Source organism: Ursus maritimus, unplaced genomic scaffold (assembly GCF_017311325.1).
Source record: "Ursus maritimus isolate PB19 unplaced genomic scaffold, ASM1731132v1 scaffold_8, whole genome shotgun sequence".
In the NCBI taxonomy this organism is placed as follows: Eukaryota; Metazoa; Chordata; class Mammalia; order Carnivora; family Ursidae; genus Ursus; species Ursus maritimus.
In genome coordinates this window covers 78,186,111-78,196,087 of record NW_024426996.1, presented here as the reverse complement: position 1 = coordinate 78,196,087, position 9,977 = coordinate 78,186,111, and the positions used below count along the sequence as shown (strand labels likewise).

The window sequence follows — 9,977 nt, the reverse complement described above, 5'->3', positions numbered from 1 at the left end:
GGGGGGGGGGGGAGCAGAAGGATCTTAAGGAAGCCGGCCCCAAATCTCCCTCCAGCCAGACCAGCCCCGAGAGCCGCAGGTTTCGGATTTCCTTGTGCCGGCCCAGGCCTCTGCTGCCTGGGACAGGATGGAAAGAAAGTCTGACTTGATGGTAAGAGGAGAGCATTCCAGGCAATAATTCACTTCAAGAAACTTGTGAAAACCCAGCCATCAACAAGAAATGCTCTCTGTACCAGCAGACTCTCAGAGCCCAATGTTTCATGAATACTGCTGGGCTCTGCTCGGCTGTACTTGAACCAACCGTTCAGGAAAACGTAACCACATTGAACCCCCGGCTCTGACGGGCACCCCCACGGTCTGCTCAGTGGGCTCCGGCGTCGCCCTCCGACCCCAGCTTCTGCACACACCAGCGCTCTCCTCCTGGGCCCCAGAGGGGCCAGTGCGTGCTCCCGCAGCTCTGTGCAGCACATCGGGGAGCATAAGGGGCACTGTTGGCGGGTGCTGCCAGCACTCTGGCTTCCAAAGATGGCACCTTCTTCAAAGGGACACATGACACAGGAGAGTGACAGGGAAAGAAGCCACTCCTCCAGGGGGCCGGCCTGAGGGACCGCTCAGTGCAAGGCCGCTGGCAGATGGATGGCCAGGCCACAGAGACTGGAGAAGGGCACTCAGGCCACCAGGAGCCGATGCTCCCGCCACTCCAGAGCCCGTGCTCCCGCTGCTCCAAGAATCAGTGCTCCCGCCGCTCCAGAGCCGGTGCTCCCGCTGCTCCACAAGCCATGTCCTGGACAGTTCCACCAGAGGCAGCACCCCAGCCCACCCAGTCATTTGTCTTGGTCCAGAAGCTGAGCACAGCCACCTCCCGGGCGTTTTGTCTTGCATGCGTGAAATGAGGCTAGAACCAGGGGCGCTATTTAAAGCCCCTAATTCTGGAGCAGTTACCTTCTCACCAGAGTGCCCTGGCTCCTGGCCAAAGGGCAAAAGCACGAGGCGTGGCGGCACTGGGGCCTGGCCACACAGCCACTGCCATGATTCAGAAGCTTCTGGACAGCTCTCCTCTTGGCCTCATCTCGCGCAGGAAACACCTCTCCATCTCTCCAGAAGACAACATGTGCCTCTCTACTCAGGGGTGGGGAGCAGTCAGTGCTTCAAAAAGCAGGCAGCTGGACAGGGAGCCTTAGCTCTGTCACTCCCAGGCCGTGTGACCGACAGCAGGCCCCTGCTCTGTCCTTTCCCAGACCCAAGCAGGCAGTGGGCAGTGGGCTGGGCCTCTGAGCTCTGGCAGCCTTCAGGACCAGTGGTCACTCCTGTCCTGCTCAAATGCTTACTGAGCATCTACTAGGCACCGGGCACTGGGGGACAGCAGAGAACAAGCAGACAAAAGCCCCCACTCTCCCCGAGCCCAGAGGCTCAGGGGCCTGGGAGGCCAAGGAGGGGTTGGAGCCTGGGGGACATGGTACCCGGGGAGCAGGGCTGGAGTGTGGGGGTGGCAGGGAAGGGAAATCAATCCCATGGGGTCCATCTGTCCCCTGTCTTTCCACGGGCCACGGCCTACCTGCATCACTGTTACTTCTACATGCATACAAGTTTCTGCTTTCTTCTGGTTCCTTCTGCTTTGTTGGTCAAGAAATTCATTTCAGTATTTCGCTAATTACATGGCCACAGAACTGGCTTCCTTTGAATCCTGTAGATTTTATTGTATGCTCATTATAAAAACAACATCCTGACAAAGTTCCATGGTCTTCTCCAGACCTGGGGTGGGGAAGTCCACGGCAGAGAGAGAGCCCAGAACGCCCGTGTCAGGTCACCGGAGCCAGGAAGCCCCTGAGTGTGCGTCCGGGGGCGGCCCGCAGTGCCTGACACTGAGCAGGGCACACAGCAGCCCCTCGAACCACGGAGGAGAGCTGCTGCAGGAGCCCCGTCCAGTGGTCAAAGGAGAAGTCAGAAAATGAAGTTGGATGGGGTTAAGCGGTATTGATAGGAATAAATTGAGAAAAACTTGAGATTTTTTATTGAGTGCTTTATTTTTGCAGAGGGCACATTGAATGATTTCGCTGGTCAATGAGGCAGTCGATAGGGAAAAGCTCCTAAACGCAGGCAGGAAGTGAAAGGAGCTGGAACTTGAGATGCACACCACCAACCTTCAAAGGGCGGCAGCTCCAGGACGGCATCTCCCAGACGGCTGCCTCTTCCCCCTCCTTGGCAGGGCAGCGGACCAAGCGGCCTCCTTCTGACTTCGCAGAGCAGACAGAGCTGGTTTTCCCGGGCTCTGCTCAACAGCCCCTCCCCCGGGTCATGCGGGCAGAATCCAGGATGATTGGAAGAAAGCAGAAGCAAAAGCCACTCCCACTCACAGTCTCGCTGCCGGTCCTCTCCAGACCTGGGACTGCCTCCAACACGGTCAACAGTCCTCCTCCAGAAACACAGGGCGGTGGTCTTCTTTGGGGGTTGCAGTCATGCAGCCAACGGGCAGGCCGGCAGAACTCAAGGCAGACGCAAGCAGTTTCTGCTGCAGGTAAGACCCCGGGCTCGACCAAAACCCTAGCACGGGATTCCCACATGACTCAGCAATCCGGCTTCTGGGGACACACCCAGGAGAAGTGGACTTGGGACCTCCACAGGCATCTGTACGCCCATGCCCACAGCAGTGTGATTCACAACAGCCGGAGGCAGGCACAGCCCCAGCACCCGTGGGCGGACGGACAGACAGATGAAGAAGATGTGGTCCGTCCAGACAACAGACTACTATTCAGCCTTAAGAAGGGAAGGACATTCCGACACCTGCTACCACATGGATGAACCTCGAGGACATTGTGCTCACAAACAAGCCAGTCACAAAAAAGACACGTATGTACGTTTCCACTTACGTGAGGTCCCCCAGAGGAGTCAATCATAGAGACAGAAAGCAGAACAGCGGGCGGGCACCAAGGGCTGGGGGCAGGGGACACGGGGAGTTTGTGTTTCGTGGGGACAGAGTCTCTGTTTGAGAAAATGAGTGAGTTCTGGAGTCGGAGGGCGCTGGCGGCTGCCCCGCAGTGTGAATGCACTTAATGTCCCTGAGCTGGACCCCTCACGATGGTCACGATGGTAAATTTTATGGTACTTGTATTTACCACAATCCGAAATAATAATAAAGAAAAAAGAAAATAGATTTCTTGCACTAAAATAAAAAACACTCGGGCTTAGGAGGACAAGAATTCAAATCTCGACTTGGACCCTTACTAGCTGTGTGGCTTCGGGCAGGCCCCGTGCTGCCGTGAACCTGACTTTTCCCACCCGTAACGTGGCTATGACAATCGTGTCACCTTTGCAGGACTAACGGAGGGAAGGCAGGTGAGGCGCCTGGCGCAGCAATGGACCCCTCAATGGGGACCAGGATTACTGACTTCATTATTGCTCATCGGCACTATGTCAATAACGAGGAATTGTTTTTCTAAGATAAAGTTACATCAGACGCAGAAGGTTTCAGCTGATTCCAGCCGAGGGATGCCGGCTGGGGCCTGCGTGATGCTATCTCTACTTCTGACGCTTTGGAAGTACGCACACCACAGCGGCCTCATAAAGAGCCCTTTCTGAATTAAAATTGATCTGAACAGAAGCAGCCACACTCGGCCTGGCTCTTTTCTTACTTTGATTTGAACCGAATTTATCTCCGAGCATCGGGGAACGACGCCGTGCAAGGGACATGCCCTGTTGAAGTCAAGGCGAGCTCCGCACTGCAAGGAAATTATCTGCTTTTGCAAGAAAATTACTGAGGAAGGAGAGTGGTGTTATTTTAAGATCTTCGAGGTGGTGTGAGAAGAAACTAATTAAAAGATTGTAATGTTCTGTGCAAACACAGCAGCTGACTGCTACAGAGATGCAGAACGAGGAGGAACTTTCCTACCTCCGAAGTACATCGAGGTTTAATTTTTCCTTCAGCCCTCCTGTGAGAGCTCACGTTCAAGGATCTCTATTAATTTTTTAAGCCGACAAACGCAACTGAATCGGAGGAAGAAGATGAGCTCGAGACACGTTGTGTAAAGGGTCCCCGAGCCACAGGGCTTAAGTTGAAAAGATGTTGCCGCTGCCCTCAGTAGGCCTGTGCCAACCGCCAGCTCCCCAAGAGGCTGAAAACAATCCTCCGTCTCCCGCAGAAGCTGGAGCAGGTCAGGGCCCACATACACCGTGGCCACCTGCCGTGGACCAGCGCACAGGGCATCCCCAACCCCCACCATCCGCTTCCCGCTGACCTGCTGACCTGGGACCAGGAGGACCATGGATCTAGGAAGACTCGGCGTGCAAGCCAGCAGGTCTGACTTAGGGGAACGCCAGCCCTGGGCACATTTCATGTTCATATGGCATTTCCTCCACACGCAGAATCCAAGCTCCCGCCCAGCACGAGGCTTTCACAGGATTCCCGCAGCAAGAGCAGACTGCGAACAGATCAGCAGGCTTGCTTTCAACCCTCTAAATGCCATGGATGGAGGCCTGGTGGTCCCAGCCTCAAGAGCCAGGTTTCCCTGCGCCCGGGGCTTCTGAACCGGGGGAACAGGGTGGCCAGGAGCAGCGGCGGCAGCCCGCATCTCGGCTCGTTGGCCTCCCTGCTCCACGAAGCACCCCCACAAACGCTGGGCTTTAGGAGGGATTAGGGTGAAATGGGCCATTTGTAAGAATCTATAAATAACTCCACCTTTGGAGGCTGAGTCGAGAAACAAGACGGTGCCCCCAAGCCCAAGGCAATGCACGAGCTCAGCCTCGGGTCTCTCCGGGCCGAGAAAGGCACGGGGTGCTCAGCACCGTCCAGCGTATTTCCCGACCGCTCCAACCCCGTACTCCCCGCTTCAGGGCCTGAGCCTGCCCCAAAAGATAATAATAAAATAAAAATTAAAAATAACCGCAACCCTCTAGAAGGCCTGAGCGCTGGGCCACATTCTGCTCTGAAGGGGCGTGTGGAAGGATGGAGTTAATTTACGACCTCTTTAAAATACTCTCAGGAACTCTCATGCAACTACAAATTAAATAGCCACTTTATTAAAGTAAAAGTAGATTTGTGCGTGTTCAGGAACTTTATTAATAGGGCCGTTTTTCCGCCTTCAAGCCAGGCTTCTTGATTGACGGATGTCCTTTCTCTGTCCTAGTAGCTCCAGGCTTTTCAGGCCCCCGTGCCTCTCCTTGGGCCTTCACACTCTCCATTCCAACCTGCTCCTCGGCCCAAGTGACACGGACTCCACCGGTCCTCCAGAGATGCTTCATGACCACTTCCTCCAGGAAGTCCTCCCTGACCTCCCCAGGGCAGGTTCTCACAGCACCGGGATGCTCTAAGATGAACTCCTATCCAGACCAGACATCTCACCAGGGCAGGGGCCGTGTCTGATCTTGCTCATCACTGTATCCCCAGAACATAACCCTCCAGAGAAAGCAGCTGATGTAAGAGCTAACGTGAAGCCTCTTTTCGCCTGGGGCTCTCAAACTCGTGGGGTCTCTCCCGGCACAGGGAGAATGCAGAAGACCCTAAGTCACCCTGGGTAAAGGGCAGGCACCTCCTTAAATACGGCATTTCCCCAGGCTCTGCGTCCCACGTGCACACCTTCATCCACTGTCGCCTGTCCTAACACAGGCTTCCCTTACTCTCGCTGTTCTCGGCCCAGCCACCAGGCCCACGGTCCCCGAGGGGCTTGCATGGCCCTCATCAGGACAGCAAATGTGACAGGTACTCAGCCCTGGTCACTGTGTCCCTTGACCTCCGCCTGCCTCTCCCTAGGTGGCCACTGGTCACCCTTGGTAAAGGGTGGGCACGTCATCTGCCCACCATCTACACGCTGACCAGCCGCAGCTCAGCCTCCCTGGGCCAGACTTCTCTCTCCAGTCCAGTCCCCACCCCAAAATGCTGGGAGGCCCACTGTGGTGGCCTGGAATTCCAAACTATCACATGGAACATCCAGCAGGCTTGAACGTAAGACCCTGCACCCTGGAGCTACCAAACTCACCTCGGAGAAACCACAGCATCAGACACGAGGCTGCAAGTCAGCTCTGTCACCAGATTTGGACCTGTTCACTCAAGAACTAGAAGCGCTTTGGGAGGCCTTTATGGTCTCTGCTCGCTGGAGGCCGGCCGAGAACCCTGAAGCCCGCCGCCCTGGGAAAGAGAGAGGCCTGCCGCCGGGGGCCACCCCACCCCGTCCATCCTCACCCGGAGAGCTCTCTCACGTGCCATTCCCTCCCACAGCCCCTCCAGGGTCTGGCCCAGGCCTCTGTCTCACAGCAGCCTCCCCTGCGAGGCTCCTCACCAGCCCCGTCAGCACGCCGCCCCCGGGTGCTTGCAGGAGCTCAGACAGGACTCCAACATCGCTTCCTGCGCACTCGCTGTGGGCCAGGCCCTTGTCCGAGCACGACGTGGTCACCTCCCTACCGCGCAAAGCCAGACTGCGAGCCTCCACACCAGCTCCAAGACAGCAGGGCCCAATTTAGTCAGTTTGCCGAGATCTCTGAGCCGGGAAGGATGAGGCCGGGGTGCCCCAGGCCAGCAGGCTCCGAGGCACACGTGTGCATCGTCACCACCATGTCTGCGATGAACGCCACCGGCTCACGGTGACTACACAGGAAAGCGCGTGGTCACCCGAGAGGCAAGAAGACCAGCGCAGAGGGGGCCATGCGGCAGGAACTGGGATCACACGCAGCTTCGACCTCTCCCGGGCACCCTCCCCAGGAACCTCCTTGTTTACAAGCTCAGGGGTCCAGCGCCTTGTTGAGCCCAGCGACGATGGCAGGGAGCCTAAGCCCTATTTCTGCTCAACTCCACCTGAGGTCGGAGGTCTGCGGAAAGAATAAAGCACACGTAACGGAATCCAACTCTTCAGGGATAGCAAAAGGGGATTTCCAAGTCATTTTTGCACAACCTCGCGGCTCCAATTAGCATACAATCATTTCAGCCTTTCGACATAAGAGCTTTTAACCTTCAAACAAAACAAAACGAAACAAAGCCACCACCTCATCCTGCCATCGTGGGCTCTCCAGCCTCTTCTTAGGGTCCGTGAGGAGCCGACCTCGGCCTGTTTCTCCCCAAACTTCTTACCTCTGATCCCTCGCCACGCACGATGCATTCGCGGTCTCTTCGTACGACAGGTACACACCTTTAATCTCCCACTTCCCAGAGTTTGCTTGAGCTGTTCCTCCCCACTGAATGTGCCTCTCCATCTCCCATACGCTTCCCCTTTCACTCTTCAGGCCACTCTGATGCCACCTCCTCCATGCAACCTCCCCGATTTCCCCACCAGGGAAGATGGCACCCGCCCCTCGTACCCGAGCTTCGGTGTCCCCCCCTTCTCTCCCACTGGACCACCCTGAGATCCACCACATTACATTCGGGGAATGAAAAGGTAACAGAGACCCCTTCCCTGCCGCTATGAGCTGAATTGTGCCCCCTTCCGCAAACTTCTTATGTGGAAGTCCTTACCCCCAGTCTCTCTGGGGCTGTATTTTGGAAAGAGGGTCTTTAAAGAGGTTTGAATGAAGTTACCATGAGGCCACTCGGGTGGGCCCTGATCCAATCTGACGGGGGTCCTTATAAGAAGAGGCAAGCACACATAGAGGGATGGCCAAGTGAGGACACAGGGAGAAGGTGGCTGTCTACACCCCAGGGGGAGAGGCCTCAGAGGGAACCAACCTGCCCACACCTGGATCTCAGACTCCCAGCCTCCAGACCTGGGAGGAAATACACTTCTGTCGTTGAAGCCGCCCGGTCTGGGCTTTGATACGGCAGCCCAAGCACACTCACACACCTGCCCTCCAAGATCGTGACATCTGGCAAGCTGTTGTGACCCAATTCACACCCTCGAAAGCTTTGTACGTCTGATTTGGAGCCCGGGCTCCCTGGATCTAACATATACACAAATATCGGGTTCCTCTAGACCCCGGAGCAGAGAACGTGGATAACCAGCTCAGAATTACCCCAACCCTGTAGACACAGCATGGAGCAAATGTGGAAAATGGGGGCGGGGGTGAGGACGGGGACGGAAGGGGATGGGGAGAGGTGCTCACATTGATAGCGGTGACAACACTGAACCAACTAGGTCTGACCACAACAAGGTCACCTTCAAGTGACAAGGAAGCACCAAAGTTGAAGTTCAAGTGCTGTGAGCAAAGGCGCACAGGTGAGCTATACTTAAACAAAATAAGCACAGGATTCCTACCTTCAAATCACACCTCTGCCTTTGAGGGCAGCTCAAGAGAAGCAAAACCTGGAGCCTCTGGGCAAAGCCCATCCTGGATTCCTCAAAGGCAATGCCCAGTGGTTTCGATGAAACATTAATTTCACACATAACAATTTGTTTCTACAGCTCAACAGACGGAAAGGCAGTGTTTGAACTTGCAGGCAAGTCCGCTTCCCTATCTCCATGGGAGCAGGAAGAAATCAGGCCGTGGGAAGGAAAATGCACACGTGTTCCCAGTACTGGGTGACAAGGCCTTGTCGCTTGCAATCCTGTGACTCCTTCTTGCAGATGCTCGAAAACACTATTTCAAAAAGTCTATCCTTCTCAGCAAACGCTTTATTTATTTTTTTTAAGGTTTCGTTTATTTATTCGACAGAGATAGAGACAGCCAGCGAGAGAGGGAACACAAGCAGGGGGAGTGGGAGAGGAAGAAGCAGGCTCATAGCGGAGGAGCCTGATGTGGGGCTCGATCCATAACGCCAGGATCACGCCCTGAGCTGAAGGCAGACGCTTAACCGCTGTGCCACCCAGGCACCCCCAAACGCTTTAATTTTGACAACACCTGCCACAGTAAAGCAAACACTTTCTCTGCTCCTGTGGACCACACCTGCAAAGAAGAGTTTCCAGGGTCTGCCTACCTGGACAGATGAAGTGAAATAAAATTTGTGAAAGACTCCGCACCACGAATTGGCCCCAAGTTAGATTCTTCCCTGTTGTAGCCTTAAAAGATGGTGCCTTCAAGTGCAGGTGAAACCAAGGGCAGAATGCCGGCTAGTATATTTGGCCCCGTGGCTGCCCGCTGAGAACAGAGGGAGCAAAGTACATTTCTAAGAGCTTTGCGGGCCCAGAAAACAACGCCTTGCCTGCACCACACACCTGTGCACTGAGCAAGTAACAATTAGAAACACATTTTCATTTAGCACTTGATTCCGCTTTCCCTCCCCCTGAGCCTCCCGCTGGCAAGGTGAAACTCACAAGGCACCAGCTGCTCCCCAGGCCCAGAAGATGACCTGCTTTTCCAGAGAGAACTCCGTCCGCCTCAACATCCCATCCCAGAGGATGGGTGAGCAGGAGGAGGGAAGCAGCAGTGAGAAGGTACCTAAGCCCACTGCTGGGTCAACATTTCGATGCTGCTTGCCTTCTCTTTACCTCTCCAACAACAACACTCACTGAGGGTAATAAGGTACTTCTGGCTTCCGCCTCCAAAGTGTGTGCTAAGTGCCAGGCTGTGCACTGCTTTGCACACGCTATCCCTGCCCTCCCCTTTGCAGGGGGCCAGAAGAGAGATGCAGGCTTTAAAGCTCCTGTCCTGTTCTGGACCTCTTGCCCCCCACCCCCCACCACCAAAGGGAAGCCAGATCCCCTCCCCTCCCGAGCCCCCTCTCCAGGAGTTCACCTGACAACAGCCAGGATACAAGCCACCTCTTTACAAAGCAGTCACTCAACTGAGCCAGCACCCGTGGGGGGGCGGGGGGAGAGCAGACCCAGGGAGGCTCATTTGACGCTCCCCACCCCCACCCCGCGCTCCAGCCCCGCTAGCCCAAGCCCTCTCCTCATGCCCCCCAAGGAGGGTGCACAGTCCTCTGGCTCTGCGCTCATGCTGGGGTGGGTGCTGGGAGCCACTGAGTCCTTAAGGTGCTGATCCTACCCCTGACTGCCCCCCTCACCCTTCTGCCACCCCCACCTCCCCCACCCCATGAAGGGAAAATGGCCGAGGGACCAAGGGGAAAATGATCAGCAGCTGATTCAAGCACCTCAGCGGGGGGGGGGGGGGGGGGGGGGGGG

At 55.9% G+C, this 9,977-nt stretch overlaps 1 protein-coding gene and 1 long non-coding RNA gene across 2 annotated transcripts in view; one reads left to right on the top strand and one right to left on the bottom strand.

The window, feature by feature from the left end:
• Positions 1–9,977, bottom strand: part of SORCS2 (sortilin related VPS10 domain containing receptor 2) — a 458,467-nt gene that overhangs the window by 446,175 nt on the left and 2,315 nt on the right. The gene's annotated exons all lie outside the window — the stretch shown is intronic.
• On the top strand, positions 2,390–8,572 carry LOC103676780. Its single transcript, XR_572216.2, has 3 exons — positions 2,390–7,104; positions 7,207–7,358; positions 8,319–8,572. It is a non-coding gene; the product is annotated as an uncharacterized LOC103676780 (long non-coding RNA).